The sequence below is a fragment of the Hemicordylus capensis genome, chromosome 3, assembly GCF_027244095.1.
Source record: "Hemicordylus capensis ecotype Gifberg chromosome 3, rHemCap1.1.pri, whole genome shotgun sequence".
In the NCBI taxonomy this organism is placed as follows: Eukaryota; Metazoa; Chordata; class Lepidosauria; order Squamata; family Cordylidae; genus Hemicordylus; species Hemicordylus capensis.
Window position 1 is genome coordinate 41977086 of NC_069659.1, and position 17466 is coordinate 41994551.

General features: G+C 42.6%; 1 protein-coding gene and 1 long non-coding RNA gene across 7 annotated transcripts in view; one reads left to right on the forward strand and one right to left on the reverse strand.

Moving 5' to 3' along the window:
* The window catches only part of STARD13 (StAR related lipid transfer domain containing 13), a 387713-nt gene that overhangs the window by 169368 nt on the left and 200879 nt on the right, over positions 1-17466 (reverse strand). The window lies entirely within an intron of this gene.
* Positions 12-17414, forward strand: LOC128349972 (uncharacterized). 2 transcript variants are annotated; one of them, XR_008319095.1, is made up of 3 exons: positions 12-307; positions 15796-15913; positions 16267-17414. It is a non-coding gene; the product is annotated as an uncharacterized LOC128349972 (long non-coding RNA). The 2 variants fall into 2 exon arrangements; XR_008319094.1 differs by having other exon boundaries at positions 16270-17414.

Here is a 17466-nt window from a genome sequence, read left to right on the forward strand (position 1 = left end):
TCAGGATTCCAACTCCCCTCACATGATCAGAAAGGACCAATCAGTCAACGTAAAGAATGTGAAAGTACACCGAGTGCCTTGAAGAGGAAAGTGAAGGCTATTCAAGCATTTGCAGTCTCGCAAAACGTTGAAAGCAAATACAAATGACATGCCTCAGAGCTGACTAAGCATTGGTGAGCTGTGATAGGAGTGTTCGAAGGAAGGGCGGAGGGAGAGAATCTCCCTGCCAAGGGATATTTCATGTTGCAACGGTCTTAAGTGAGCAGACGCTTGGAAAGTCTCTCTTCTCTCCACCCCAGGGACTCAGGTACAGTATGCCTACTTCTCTTGCCATCTCCAGAGGATATAAAGATTTCCTCCCAATTACTCAGAAGCTTGTTTTAAATGGCTAAGTGCAGAGATTCCAAATTGTGATTCAAAGCTACTATCCAGCAACAGAGCAAATGAAACTTTAGGAACACTGATAGCAATAGTAGAAGTTAAACAGGTGGTGAGCAATCCCTTAAGGCAGTGAAACAAAGGACTCTGAAACAAGAGTCCTATGAGTAAAGAAATTCATAGGACTCTTTCTAGCAAGAGTTATTTATTTTTTTGAATCACTCCTAAGATGATCCACATGCAACCTGGTCATATGAAAAGCCTTACATCCATCTAGCTTCCAACCACTATGCAAATAGGAGTAATCAACATTTTGGTTTGTCTTTTTTAGTCACAGAGGAACCCTTCATACACTGAAGTCTTTCTTACAGCATCAGCACTGGATGACATATATCTATCTATCTCTGTCTATACCTCAGCCCACAATAAGAAAACAAGATGTGTGAACCCACTCTAAAGAATTACCTAGCACCTATAGGTAGCTAAGAATTACCTAGAACCTAGAATTGCCTATAGTTTCTTAGCATTCAAACAATGTGCATCCATATTACCATTTTCTGTTTGATCCACTGTTATTTCATAGTGTCTAAAGTCCTATTCAGACATGCAGTATGAGTGTACAGATGTCCGTACACTCATACATGTTTTTGTGTGAATGACTGTAACAGCATTCATTTTAAAAGTGAACCTGGAACATAGGAACATAGGAAGCTGCCTTACACTGAGTCAAATCATTGGTTCATCTAGCTCAGGATTGTCCACAAACTGGCAGCGGCTTCTCCAAGGTTGCAGACAGGAGTCTTTCTCAGCCCTATCTTGGAGATGTCAGAGAGGGAACTTGGAACCTTCTGCATGCAAGCATGCAGGTACTCTTCCCAGAGCGGCCCCATCCCTTCAGGGGAATATCTTATAGTGCTCACACAGGTAGTCTCCCATTCAAATGAAAACCAGATACAGGCACCTCAAATGAATGATGCAGATTAGAAGCATATTGCTGTATTTATGCTTAACATGATGTGTACAGGTTGGTCCTGTGTACACTGTCCACTTGTTGAACAAGTGTTTGACAAAGCTGAATAATTTACAAAGCTGTTCATGCTGACAAAGAAATATATCACATGGCAGCAAACCCTTACAAAATATTATTTACTGTACTAAAAAAATGTCAGTTAAAAAACTAGAAAAGTGAATTTATTCAACATCACATTACTAAAACTATCTGTAAAACATCTACCAAATGCCGAGTTGCAAATGGCAATGGAGCTTCAGTCAGGGGTAATCAGGAGCTCCCACTGCTTATCCTTGAAACGACCTATTTGTCCATAGTTGTTGTGTAGTGTTGGCAGAGTGACTTTCTCAGATCCCACCAGGATAGGAGGGGACCCAGAGAGCCACTGCCAGTCAGTGAAGATAAAACTGAAGCATTCACACGCTCAGGCAAATCCAGGCTAAAGAAGCCCAGCCCGGTTTTGCCTGTGCATGTGAACCACCGGGATCACGCCCAATCCTGGTGGCGCCTTGGCGGCAAACCTGCCTCCAGAGTCACCCTCTTAACCACTCTCCTAACCCCATTTTACTGATTGTAGTGACTCACTGAGTTCACTGAGTGGGCTCACTGAGTGACATGGATCAAGGCGGGGCTCCTAGTCGGCTTTGGGGAATAGATCCCCATAATGCACTGCAGACTCACATGGTGCACTATGGGAGTTCCTGGGGGCAGGGCAATGGGTCCTGGCACCCCAACCCTCGGAGCTACCAGAAAAAGCCGGAAATCATCTGGACAGCCAAGCCGGTCGCCCAGCAACAAGAAGAGGATCGTCTGCGGGAAGGTAAGCTTTTTGAGGCTTCCTTTCCTCGACCCTTCAAGCCCTTCTCATGGATCATGAGAAAGGGCTCACTGAGTGACATGGATCAATGGTCTGACCCAGTATAAGGCAGCTTTATTATTGGCCAATTACGTTATTGCATGTGACTACTACAAGATCAATTTTAGATGGGGAAAAAACCACAACTCTGCTTGCTCAAGAATAATATTCACTTGTCAGTAATTCTCAATATTCACTTGTCAGTTAATACAGATGAAATTGCCAGTATACAGATCCCACTGGATTTGCTAAATTTGAATTAAGAGAAGTATACATATGCTTGTGCAAACAATTTCTAGAAACAGTTAAACATTTCCCCTCAAACCACCAGCATTTGAGTTTATAGATATAAACAGAAATTAATCCAATAAATCAAAGCACCAATCGTCCAGATTCACAAGGGAATTTGCTACTCCAAAATAAACACCCAGTCCTCCTCATCTAGCCTGGGAACAGTTGCACCGCAAGTGTCAAAAGGGACTGTCTTCCTAAGCACCCAGTTAGCATTCTCTAGATTCCCAGGTTTCTAGAGGGTTGTGCCAAACTGGATAAGAATCTAGCAGAAGTGCAGATCTACCCACTCCAAGCATCTGAGCAGTTCCCTCTCTCATTTCACTGAACTCCCCATCAAACCCAATAGCCCATATCTTCATTCCCCAGAACATATTTTTCTGCCCCCCAACTATCTTTTCTCCCCCATTAAAAAAGTGAGGAGTTGCTCCTCAAGCTTTCTCTTGGTCTGTACCCCTGGAAACAAGCCCTTCTGGCTGTCACAGCTGTCAGCAGAAGAGCTACAAGTTCAATGTAGGGGCTTGTATACTGGGACTAATACAAATCCAATGCTGATGGCCGACACTCCACACCAGGGTGGATTTGATTTAAATCAAACTGATTTAAATCACGATTTAAATCACGATTTAAATCACAATTTAAATCACTAGCAGGGTGGATAAAAATCAAAAAAATCGGATTTAAATCGGTTTTTTGATTTAAATCGGATTTTTTTAATCCACCCTGCTAGTGATTTAAATCGTGATTTAAATCGTGATTTAAATCAGTTTGATTTAAATCGTGATTTAAATCAGTTTGATTTAAATCAAATCCACCCTGCTCCACACACTCTCCCAATCCTGCCCATATTACTTTCCAAAGCTGGTGGCAAAGCTTTGTGTTACATTCTGCTGCTCTGATGGCTCCAAAGGTCTATATGCCACAATGAGGCAACCTAAGATGCTTATGCTTAATCCTATGAGCTGCTGGGTTCATGCAGCGGCTAACAGCATCAGACCACTGAGTCTATACACTGGTTAAATAGAACAGCGATCATTTGGTTTTCTGCCTACCATATGTGAAGACTCATTTGTAAAGGTCAAAATCATTATGTAGGATTTTTCAAATTATGAGAGTTTTCAGTGTATGATTTGCTCCATGCCTAGGGAGCTATTGTTAGACTTTGACACAAATTTCCTATTAAAAGTTGCAAAAGACCCAGAAAGACGATCACTGTTTACACTCACTCACTCATAAGACTGAACTTTGTCCCAGTAGAAATGTCTGCTGAGAGCTTTAAAATTAGTGGTAATCTTACATTTCTATGTGCAGAAATTGACTGTGGGACAGGTTTTCAAGAAGACTATATGGGCTGAAAAATATGGAGAGTTTTTCGGACAATAGATGATCATATCCTGAAATTATGATGTAGAGCTTTGAACCTGTATTTAAAAGGGGTTGTTTTCTGATTAAATAAAATTCTATTTAAATTATGCATTTTAGTTTACTAATCCACATGTAGATGGCAGGGCGGGGGAAGACACAGGAACATAGGAAGCTGCCTTATTCCGAGTCTGACCATTGGTCCATCTAGCTCAGTGTTGTCTACACAGACTGGCAGCGGCTTCTCCAAGGTTAGAATGGAATGGAAACTTTATTGCAGTCATTGACTGGATAAAATAGAACACAACAGATAGGTAGTAACCTCCAGCAGTCATGGTTCTGCCAGTACTTTCTTACAAAACACTGTTTACAATATAACAATATATAATACAATCGACACTCATGATTTTACCAATTGCTTCCTTACACAGCTTGAAATATAGCAAAATTTTGCCACCTTGATGGAAACATTAACATCCCTGTTGGACAAAAGGAGAGACACATAAAAGGCCGATGGCCTACCTGGAACCTAGACAAAACAGGTGACAAAAGTGTTAGCCGAATATCTCTATAAAACAAACAGTGAAGTAACATACGATCAATTGTCTCAACTTCTCCTAACTGACACGGGCATAACCGTTGAGCAAAAGGAATATCGAGAGAGCGACCCTCTAGGAGAGCTAAGGGCAGCGCATTCAAGCCTGCCAAGGCAAATGCCCTTCTCGATTTGGCAAGAACAAGCTCATGTAAATATTTAGCTGGTTTATGAGGGTGAGTTGCATTACCTAGGAAAAGTAAATGTCTGGCTTGGGCCCTGTCTTTCTGAGTCACTATGTCCCAAATCCGCTGCCTAATTATCTCCTTGGCTTTTAGGATCCCTAAGGAGACCAACATGGAGATACTTGGCCCGTAACTTTCTAATTTCCTCTCAACTCCCTCTTTCCATGTAGATGCAAAGTTGTCCTTCAGGACCAGAGGTGCGAGGCCTGCTTGACCAAGATTTAATTTCAAGTAATAAGAGATCTTTGCAACCCAGACATCACATGTGCTTCAATTTGTACTAATCCCAGTTCCAGCCTTAACACTGCATTGGGCGTCCATCTTGGCACCCCAATGATTGTTCTAATAAATTTGGTTTGTACAAACTCTAGGGGGTGGAAATCCTTATAACTGCTCAGCTGGGCTCCATATAGTAATTGGGTTAAACATTTCGCTTTGAAGACTTGAATTGCAGCGGGGATGTAAGCACCTCCCTTCCCGAAAAAGAATCTAATGAGCACCATTGCACTCTTTTGTGCCTCTTGTGTAACATGGAGTAGATGTGCTCTCCAATAACCATTAATTGGAAAACCACGCCTAAATACTTATAGAGCTTGACTTGTTCTATATCTTGGCCATCCATTTGCCACTTATGCTGCAAAAATTTCTTCAGGAGCACCATAATTTTGGTTTTCAGATAGGTAATTTCTAGTTCTTCCTCTCCTGTGGTGGTGTTTGTTTTTTAGACTGTGAGCCAGTGTGCCTGCTCACAAGTTTTTTTATGTCCGCTTAGTTAATTTTATATCCTGCTCAGGTTGAATCAGCAAAACCCCATTCTCAATGCACAAGCACACACACTGCCTTGATACTGCTGCCCAGAACAAAACTCATTCAGCACACAGATGAAAAAAATTAGAAATAACACTGCTGTGAGCCCTTTAGGGAGAGGAAACAATATCTATCTATCTATCTATCTATCTATCTATCTAATACACTAAGGTCGTACGTGGCCAGCCCCACCCACACAGTGCATTACCAATTGGAGGTAACAGAGTGGAAGCACCATGGTGATTGGGCAGTGGGGATTCCATATTCAGAGAAGAGGAGCAGGTAGGGGACGAGTGAGCAAGTGGCGGTGAGTGAGTGAGCAAGCAGTGGGGAGGGGGCGAGTGAGTGAGCAAGCGCAGGTAGGGGGTGAGTGTGTGAGGAGGGGGAGACTGAGTGAGTGGGGAGGGAGCAAGCATGCAGGGAGGGGGTGAATGAGTGAGTGTGCAGGGAGGGGGGGAGTGAGTGAGTGGGGAGGGGGCGAGCATGCGGAGAGGGCATGCTCACTCACATGGAGATGAGCGAGGACGGGTGAGCGAGTGGCAGGGAGGGGCTGAGTAAGAAAGTGAGCAGCGGCGAGGGGGTGAGTGAGCAAGCAAGTTGTGGTGGGCGAGTGAGCGAGCAAGCACTGGGGAGCGGGCGGCTGAGAGTGGGTGGCTGACACTAAGCAATAAAGCAGGGGCTGTGGCAGCAGGGCAAGGAGAGCAACAAAGTCCTAGTGCACAGATGCTCTGTGAGGATTCAGCTAGTTATTGTTATTAGTAAACCACTTTATGAATTTTAAATTGAAGTGTGTGTGTGTGTGTGTGTTGCTTAAAAAATTTTTAAACTGAAAAGTATATATATGCAACTGCAGCAAATACTGTTGCAAATGTGTGTTTTTTACACATGGGGAAAATGCATGTCTAAGTGGCTGTGAAACTAACATAGGAACATAGGAAGCTGCCATATACTGAGTCAGACCATTGGTCCATCTAGCTCAGTATTGTCTTCACAGACTGGCAGAGGCTTCTCCAAGGTTGCAGGCAGGAATCTCTCTCAGCCCTATCTTGGAGAAGCCAGGGAGGGAACTTGAAACCTTCTGCTCTTCCCAGAGTGGCTTCATCCCCTGAGGGGAATATCTTGCAGTGCTCACACATCATCTCCCATTCAGATGCAACCAGGGCAGACCCTGCTTAGCTATGGGAACAAGTCATGCTTGCTACCACAAGACCAGCTCTCCTCCCTAACTCTAACTAATAAACTCTCAACTCCCTTTTTCCATGTAGATGCAAAGTTGTCCTTCAGGACCAGATGTGCAAGGCCTGCTTCACCAAGATTTAATTTCAAATAATAAGAGATCTTTGCAGCCCAAACATATGCTTCAATTGGTACTAACCACAGTTCCAGCCTTATTTTATTTATTTATTTATTCGATTTTTATACTGCCCTTCCAGAAATGGCTCAGGGTGGTTTACATTTAAAAAAAAAACAATTAAAATCAATGCACAGTTACAAACAGACTATAAAACACCATAAAACAATCAACAGTTAAAAATTCAAAACAGTTTAAAACCCTGGAAAACCAGGTTACAACAGGTTAAAAACATTTACAACAATTTAAAAACCCTGGTATGCCAAGCCAAACAGATAGGTCTTGAGGGCTCTCCTGAAGGCCAATAATGAATTCAAATTACGGATTTCTGCAGGGAGTGCATTCCACAGCTCCACAGGATTTCTGCAGGAAGTGTATTCCTTAACACTGCGTTGGGCATATCTCTTGGCACTCCAAGGATTGTTCTAATAAATTTGGTTTGTACCAACTCTAGGGGGCGGAAATCCTTGTAACTGCTCAGCTGGGCTCCATATAGTAGTTGGGCTAAAAATTTCCCTTTGAAGACTTAGCAGCAGGAACGTGACCACCTCCCTTCCCATAAAAGAATCTAATGAGTGCCATTGCACTCTTCCTAGATGTGCTCTCCAATAACTATTAAATTGGAAAACCACACCCAAATAATTGTGGAGCTTGACTTGTTCTATATCTTGGCCATCAATTTGCACGTAAGCTGCACAAATTTCTTCTGAAACACCATACTCTTGGTCTTCAGATAGATAATTTCTAGTTCTTCCTCTTGGCAGTATGTAGTAAATTTTTGAAGGGCTCTGCTCACGCCTATTTCTGTAAAGGAGAGAAATGCTATGTCATCTGCATACAACAGCGCTGGAACTGGCTGCTGGCCTAATTTCGGAGAATAATAATAATTATTATTATTATTACATTTATATCCCGCTCTTCCTCCAAGGAGCCCAAAGCGGTGTACTACATACTTGAGTTTCTCTTTCACAACAACCCTGTGAAGTAGGTTAGGCTGAGAGAGTCACCCAGAGTCACCCAGCTAGTTTCATGGCTGAATGGGGATTTGAACTCGAGTCTCCCCGGTCCTAGTTCAGCATTCTAACCACTACACCACGCTGGATCTCATATGGCAGTATATGGCAGAATGGAAATCCGACTCCAATAGAATGTGCATCAATGAGTTTATATAAAAAATCAAGAGAAGGGCCAAAATGCAACCCTGTCTCACTCCTCGCTGAACAGGTATCCTCAGCAGGTACTGTATCTCACCATCAGCCAATTGTTATCATGTAACATACATATAAGGGCCAAGAGGCAATGGTCTATGGAAGAGATCTCCTCCATGGTTGCAGGCAGGAGCCTCTCCAAGCCCTATTTTGGAGATGCTAGGTATTGTACCTGGACAAGTCAGGTGTGGCAGGAAATACACAGTAGGAGTAGAACAAGCCAAAGTCACAACAAACCAGAAGCCAAGGATCAATCCAGCAGGAACAGACAAGCTCAGAGTCAAACAAGCCAGCGGTGAGAAGCCAGGGTTAGGAGCCAAGGATCAATCCAGTGGAAGCAGGCAAGGTCAGAGTCAAAAGCAAGCAAGGGGTCAGAAGCCAAGGAATTAAAAAAACAGAGAACAGGAACAATGCCAAACGCGTCTACAAACTGAGGCCTTAAGTTGCAGCCAGAGGTACAGTCCTGCCCCATCCTGGAATATCCTTGATCTTAAAGGGCCTATCTCCTTAATTCTAGGCACTGGCTCCAGCGGGGCTGGATGGAGGTTCTGGTGTGTCTGCTTCACTCCCCGAGTCTGAGGACAAACGTAGGGGAGTGTTGAGAGGATCAGCAGGGATGGAGGACACTAGTGTTGGAGGTGAAGGCCTCCTCCTCCTCCTCCAGTGTCAGATCCTGGCACATGGGGGTCAAGTTCAGGGCTAACGACTGCTTCTTCCACTGAACACTCAAGAGTCTCGGAGTTTATTTATTTTTATTTATTTTTACACTTAAATCCTGCTCTTCCGAGGAGCTCAAGTGGCTACCACAAAACCAGTTCTCAGATGTCATATTGTCCTTCACCTCAGGCAGATGTATGACTTTGCACTGCATGCCAACAGGCATCTTTATCATTTCTGTGCTCTTGAATAATACATGGTTATTTTTATCCTCACAACAACCCTGTGAGGTAGATTAGGCTGAGAGCAACGAGGGAGGGAACTTGGAACCTTCTGCATGCAAGCATGCAGATGCTCTTCCCAGAGCAGCCCTTTCCCCTTATAAGAGGAATATCTTAGTTCTCACACATGCAGTTTCCTATTCAAAAGCAAACCAGGGCAGACCCTGCTTAGCAAAAGGGACAATTTATACTTGCTACCACAAAACCAGTTCTCAGATGTCATATTGTCAGGCAGATGGATGACTTTGCACTGCATGCCAGCAGGCATCTTTATCATTTCTGTGCTCTTGAATAATAGGCTATGTTCTTTTGTTACATAGGCCAATTTGTCATGTAATCTGAAGTGTTTCTATAGGGATGGTCCTGCCACTGTGCAGAAGATTAGAGAGGATAATTTTACTTCAGGTGTCTTTCAGTCCTAATCTTTTGTCAAAAACAACTAAAGTCAACTGGAATCAACTCTAGTTGCATACAGCAGTATGTGCATATCAGTATGTCTATGTTTTCAACCCACAGCTTCAGATAAGAGTCCAACTTATACACAGAAGGAGGAATAATCTCTTGTGTAGGCTGTACAAAAGGCTAGGAAAAATATGGAGGGTCATCCAGTATTTACTATAGGGCCATGGCCAGTTAATAACAACAACAACAACAACTGATAGGCATTTAGCGCACAATATGCCTGATCTGACAGTCATCGAGAAGAATCAGGTTCTGATAATTGATATTACAATCCCAGGGGATAGATAAGGCGACGAAAAACAATTGAAGAAAATAACTAAATACAAGGACCTTCAGATTGAAACTGAGTGGCTTTGGAAAAAGAAAACAATAGTGGTGCCAATCACTGTTGGTGCCCTTGGTGCATTACCAAAAGAACACCTTGGGCATCAATAAAATTACAACACATCAACTACAGAAGACCACACTACTCGGGACAGCACCGATACTACAACAGTATCTTTAATTTTGCTTTAGTTATCCTAGACCCTTGGAAATAACCCAATAATTAAAGTACCAAATCTAGTCAACAACATCTAGTAGACTGTGTATAAATATCACCACCATCATCATTTTATTAATATAAACTATGTTAGCTGCCCCATAACAAATTGTTCTCTGGGCAGCTCACAACACAACTTTAAAACATCCAATAAAAACACACAAAACATCAAATCACAGCACATCCTTCCCTCAACATTTTTAAACCTTTTTTAAAAAAAAAAAAATTAAAAATCAATTTTTAAAAGCCCGACTCAACAGAAAGAACTTCATCTGGTGTCTAAAGGCACTGAATATCTTTGTGTGGTAGAGAAGAAGGCCTATGCCTCTCCCTTCCACTATGCACTAAAGTGATTAATGTGCGATATGGGCACTCCACACAGACGCTTTATATGTATGAAAGTCTAATGCCTATGATTTCCTTCCCCACCATCTATTTTTGAGAGGGTGCAAATTATGCAGCTATGTGTATGGATTTCTATGTAGATCACTAGTATCGCAGGACAGGTTACATGATGCACATTGTGGAGGGGAGGGGCACACAACCACTTCACCATACAATTACAACCTCTCAGATAAGTGTCCATAACATGCCACTAAATCATTGCATGTTGATATAGAAGTTTAAATGGCTAGCATGACCTTCCTTCGAATATACCAGTTACTACTCCAAACACTAAATCCCACAGTTCATGCTGTATGGTTTTGTCTCTTGTTACAGAAGTAGCAGCTGAACTGAGCAAGCCCTCTACTGATAATATTAAAGTATTGATGCTAAACTATATGTGTGTAGGGAGGCCGCTTAGTTCAGTATCATTTCATGTGACTGTCACCTCTTTACAATTTTTTTTAGTTTTTTTTCATGGAATCTACCTATTTCTGTGAAACACCTTGGGCCATATATCCACCGCATGAAAGATGTTTCATTAGTTCAAGTTGTCATGATTATATTACAAAATTAATTAATATCCCGGAGCATATTCAATAGGCTGCTTCGTAGTTTTAATGGACTTGTGCTTTTGCTTAAGTTTTCTGAAAACGCTGATAGGATCAAAGCATTTCTGTGCTCCTTACAAAGACTTCATAGAATTTTTAACACTACTTTCCATCCATTTAATATGCAAATTTAAGAAGGCTCCTGGGTCCAGAGATAGATAGCAAACCTCCCATCCATTCCTGACATCGGTGCTGGACCATGGATTGAATGATTTCAGGCTGTTTGCATCAAAAATTTCCCCTTCTGCCACTGTTTCCCCAGTGATTTTCATTAAGAGGTGTCAAGTGCAACAGCTCTTCTAAAGAGGTGACCCAACAAATTCCTGTGATGGGAAGTGATTGGCAACTCCAGAATTAAGCTTGTTCCCATCTCGCCATGTAATAAAATTACAACCAGCATTGTTAAAGCATATTGTTATAATAAAACCTAAAAAGAATTCATACTACACATTTAGCTAAAAATTGTAAAAACAAAACAAAACAAAACAAAAAACACCCAACTGATGCTCAAAACAAAACAGATGATCAGTATTTTATTTTTTATTACGGAAACTATTTTACACTGTAGTTTATGGAACTCACACTGTGCCTCTTTTAATACTATTTCCTTGCTCTTTGTTACACTAACTTATTGTGCCTCCTATACAATCAGTTACCATTTTATGACATGACCCTGCATTTCAGAGGCTAACATTAAAGAAATTATTTTACATATAAAATATGTAATAGGAGAGGAGAGCTGGTCTTGTGGTAGCAAGCATGAAAGGTCCCCTTAGCTAAGCAGTTGCATATGAATGGGAGACTAGAAGTGTGAGCACTGTGAGAGATTCCACTGAGGGATGGAGCCGCTCTGGGAAGAGTATCTGGGTTCCAAGTTCCCTCCCTGGCTTTTCCAAGATAGGGCTGAGAGAGATTCCTGCCTGCAACCCTGGAGAAGCCGCTGGCAGTCTGTGAAGACAATACTGAGCTAGATAAACCAAGGGTCTGACTCAGTATATGGCAGCTTCCTATGTTCCTATGTAACCAGTGGTCCGGTTACGATCTGGTGGTGACCCTGGACCGGGATTTCTCTGTGGCTGCCCCAAGGCTTTGGAATATGCTTCCTGCTGAAATAAGAGCATCTCCTTCTCTGTTTATTTTCAGGAAGACCCTCAAGGCTTTCCTGTTCTTGCACGCTTTTAATTAGAATTAATTTTAATAATTTAAAAAAACTTGTTTTAATAACTATTTTATTCTATCTCTATATTTCTTTCTCCTAGGTGTACCTGTCGCTAATCGCCCATGTGTGGCAGCTCTCGCAAGAGCAGCTGCCTGGGAGATAGCGACGGAGATTGGGAGACAATGGTGGCAATGGCAGGCCGGGCCGGCTGCCGGGGAGACGATGGAGGAAGCAGCAGCGGGCCAAGCTGGCTGCCGGGAACAGGAGGTGGTGGCATGCCAGCCTGGCCCAGCTGCCAGGAGGAGGAGGAGGCGGGAGGAGGTGGTGGCTGGCTTTCCGGCAAGCCAGAAAGCATGGGGGCGGGGGAGCGGATAGTCAGTGGGCCAGAAAGCTGGGCATGCCGGGGGGGGGGGCAGTGGTAGTGGGTGGGCCGGCCAGAGGCGCAGATGGTCTGTGCCCAGTCCAGCTAGTTCTTTTTATTGTGTCATGTATTTTAATCAGTGACTTTTAAATATTTTAAATTTTGTACACTGCCTAGAGATGTACATATCAGGCAGTATAAAAATATGATAAATATAATAAGATGAGTGTAATCAGCAAATATATGACATTAGCATCACTAACAGGCAATGGTTTAGAGCAGGAAGCCCCAGAAGTCAGTGTGGCACTGAGATGCAGTCATGTTCAGCAACAAGCAATCATTCTGAAGTCTCTTGCTTCTTATCCTTTCGCATTAATGCTGTGATTTTCAAGCTTGTATCTGCAGTCATGAGGACAAGAAGCTTATGTTTTCTTCCCCCTTGTGGAGGGGGAAGGGTAAAAAGCTGAATCTCAGTTTCACAAAGTTTTATTTATTTTAAGTATTTATATCCTTATAAATTACCCAGGGGCATAGGATTGATCATGATGTCCAAACTGACAGAAACACAGGAGCATAGGAAGCTCCTCCTACCAGGGGCGTAGCAAAGTTGGAGTGGGCCCAGAGACAAGATTTTAAAATGGTCCCCCCTCACTAAAGCTCAGCTCATGAAGTAAAGAAATCTTAAATGAGGCTGAAATATATATATATATATATATATATATATATATATATATATATATATATATATAAAAATAAATAAACTTATGTGCCACAATAGAACATCATCCTAAATTATTTTTTTTAAGGTTTTGTAAACTGTGGACGATGCAAGTCATTTAATGGTACTGCCTCTGGGGGCCCCCCAAGGCAGTGGGCCCCCAGACAACTGTCTCTCCTTGCCCTATTATAGTTACACCCCTGAAATTACCCGTATTACCCTATTCTATATCCTTTTGGTTATGAATGGGGCCAAAGTTCAGTGGTAGAGCATCTGCTTTGCATGCAGAAAGTACAACATTCAATCTCTGGCGTCTTGAGGTAGGGCAGGGAAAGACTCCTGCATGAAACTCTGGAGAGTCCATGCAAGACAGTGTAGATGTTGATAATCCTGAGCTAGACTGCAGGGAGACATGATAGAGGTCTATAAAATCATGCATGGTGTGCAGAAAGAGGATAGAGAGAAATTCTTCTCCCTCTCACATAACACTAGAACCAGGGGTCATCCCATGAAATTGATTGCCGGGAAATCTAAGACCAACAAACGGAAGTACTTTTTCACACAACGCATAATCAACTTGTGGAATTCTCTGCAATGAGATGTGGTGACAGCCAACAATCTGGATGGCTTTAAGAAGGGTTTGGATAACTTCATGGAGGAGAGGTCTATCATTGGCTACTAGTTGGAGGTCTGTAGGCCACCTCCAGCCTCAAAGGCAGGATGCCTCTGAGTACCAGTTGCAGGGGAGTAACAGCAGGAGAGAGGGCATGCCCTCAACTCCTGCCTGTGGCTTCCAGAAGTATCTGGTGGGCCAGTGTGCGAAACAGGATGCTAGACTAGATGGGCCTTGGGCCTGATCCAGCAGGGCTGTTCTTATGTTCTTATGTAGATAGACCAATAGTCTGACTCAGTATAAGCCAGCCTCCTATTTTCTTATTTTATTATAATAATGATGAAGTGGCTTACAAAAGTTAAGACATAACACAATCCAATAAAATCAGAACACCACTTAAAACCATCTAAAATGCCACTGAACAGCAATATTTGAAACAGCAGCTATAAAACATCAACCATCAGTGGAGTTAAAAGCTTGTAGGAATAATAATGTTTTCACATGTGGTGAGAAACTAACAAGAAAGGAGCAAGGCAATTTCTAGAATTTGGGTGCAACACAACCACAGAGAAGGCTCTCTCCTGTGCCCTAACCATATAAACCTCAGTTCTTGGTGGGCTGCAAAAAAAAAAAAAAGGACCTCTCCAGCATCTCTTAGCATTTGGGCTGGTTCATATGGAGATGCTCATAAGAGCCAGTGGGTCACACAAGAATGACTCAGTAGCTACCTAAATATTGCCCCCTTTCCTGATCTATACTTGCCAGGCCTGATACTTTCATAACAGACAAGAGCCCAAAGAGCAGAGGAAAAACCACACAGAATCCTGATACCTGTGAACAAGTCAAGGGCTAGCCAAGTGTCAAGTCTAACACAACAGGCTAGTCTAAAACTGAAAGGCACAACTGTCAATCCAAATTCAGAATCAGGCTAGCTGTCAATTACAGACCAAGCAGGAAAAAGAAGCACAAGCGTGAAGCCACGGTTTTTTATTTCCCTATGTAAGGTGTCTGGGTCCAAGTAAGATAGAACACAGCATTGCTTTATGACCTTTTGCACAGCATTGTAACACAAGAGGGCTAGAAAAGGTCCAGACAATGCCAAATCTTTATCCAATGGTTGTTTCCATACTTATTATACATTTCCATGATATGTAAAATAAAAATACTACTTTTTACGGTCTGAAAAATGATTTTTCGATGCTGAAACAAATGTTTCATTTTTAACAAATTACTATAAATGTCTGAGCTAGGATTAGTGTGGATTTCACAAGTATTTGTATTTAGTCTACTTCCCCAAGTGTTTCTAAGAATGCTGGTTGGCCAAGAATGCATATGGTTTATGTGGCATATAATGTGGAAAATTTTTGTTTTACTGCAAACAAGAGTCCTTATAAAAACAGTTTATTTAGATGAATGTGAGATATTTTCCTTTTTCTGTCTTCTTCCCTCCCTCCCTCCCTCCTCTTGTCTTGTCTCGTCGAATTGCTGGCAGAATTCATGTTTGATCTTATGGCTATTCAGTACATAGCAGGAAGTATGTGCTTAAACAATAATACATTGGGATGACCACCATCTTTACCATGGAACAATAACGTTTGTGGTCTCCCCTCTTGAGAAAGCATGAACTTCTCCCATGCTAGAAAAAAAGTAGGAATGGTGGCTGATATTCCAGGCAGCCCTCCATTGACTTGGAGCTCCTGCGGAACTTCAAACTGCTTCCGGGAAGCAGCACAGAGCTTCTTTCCATTGGAAACAATGGAAGGAGCTCTGTGCTGCCACTCGGAAGCGGTTTGAAGCCACTCAGCAGTAGCTCTGTCGCTAGACTATCAAGGCGTCACCAGAACTTCTGCAGAAGCACCGGTGGATCCCTATAGTTGACAGAGGGGTACCAGTCAGTATTTCTAACCATGTGAAAAAATAACATTTTAACATGTGTAGTGCACTTTACTGCAATGTCATTATTCAGTCATGGGAAGAGGAGTGGCCTTTTTCCAGCACAACCACTGGCAAAGGATGTCCATGTGTCAAGAGCTGCTGGTGGTAGAGCTGGGGACTGATGGTGCTGTACACAGCTACCTCAAATGGTGAGCAAATGGAGCTACAGGATGGAGACTCTCCCTATGTAATAAAGGATTCACTTGGAATGGAATGACTCTCTCCACCAAGGGTGGTCATGGTTCTTCTCAACAGGAAGAGCTATAAAGGCCTCCACTTCAGGTTGGGACTTTGCTTGGGCAATGCTAGTTTTTCCTGGCTCAACTGGTTCATTGCTTCTGGCCCCTTTCCTCTGGCTTGGAGGCTGTCTATGGCTCAGGTCTGAGCTAAGTATCTCCATGGGAGATGCAAGATGGAATGTGGGCTGGAGGGAAAGAGGAGATAATATATGGGTCTGTATAGCTGGCATATAAAAGCTCACACTTTTTTTTTTTTTTTAAAGCAGCATCTACAAATCCACTTGCCAGCGACAAGCAGGATGCCCAGTACCACACAGAGCTCTTCCCCAGAGGTCTCTTTTCTCTTGCCATTTTTGAGAAACAGCCGCAATCCTTCCTGAGCAGTAGGAGAAGGCTCCCACTGTTTCTTACCACCTCCATATCCCAGTGCAAATTAGAGAAGACTCACTTATCTCCTAAGCCCTCTGCCTGTGTGCCAGAAAAGGATCTGATGGAAGCAAGGTAGTAACCACACGTAATGGCTGGCCAGTGAGTTCAGCCTAAATTTGTGGGTTCCTGGCAAGGAAGATGCAAACACTGCAAGGAGGAAAATGCAAATGGAAGTTGCCAACAGGAGCAGGATGGAGGCTGCAGAGGGAGATACCATGAAGCAGAATGGCTGAGGAGGCCACTGCTCTCAGGAGTTCAGATAAGGTTTTACCGGAGGAAGAGGAGGACATGGGTCCTAATCCCCTCCCCTTACATCTAAGAACAAGCTCTGAGATTCCTCTGTGTGGGTGTCTGCTGTTGCCATTCTATACATCTTTTCTCAGCAGGGAGATTTGAAGAAAATCTAAAGAAGTTTTTAAACTCCTAATTCTAAATGTTGTTTTTCCATTTCCCCCCCACATAGATGTTCTTGGAAGTAACAATCTTCCTGTCTTGATTCTCCTGAACTCTGGATTTTATTTATGGCAGGACAAAGTCTTTATAGAGGACTTGAGTTCAGTGGAGAGGCAGAAAGAAAAGGCATAATAAAGCTCTTAAAACACAACAAAGCTTTGAAAGCAAGAGAGATATGGATGTGTTTGAGAAGCAAGACAGCTGCTATGTAAACTGTCTCACAAGGAGCTTGTGAAAAGAATATTGCCATGCAAGGGATTTTTATGTGCAAGAGTAAAACTCAAAGTCACCCCGTTCAATCCTCAGATCAGCAAAGAGCCTTCAAAATTATGCATCCACTCCGCCATCCTTCTGTTTCTAACATCAGGGGATTATCCACTTGCATTTTAAGAACGGCAGGTTTAGAGGATAATGATGCCATACAATATTTCTCCTGATATTAAAAGCATTAATGACCTGACCAAGTCCTGATATTAAAAGCATTAATGACCTGACCAAATGGAATCAGAGCTTTGTTTTTTAGAAAAGGGATTTGTACTGACATGTCAGCTTGGAATCAGAGAGTGTTGTTTATAGGCCCA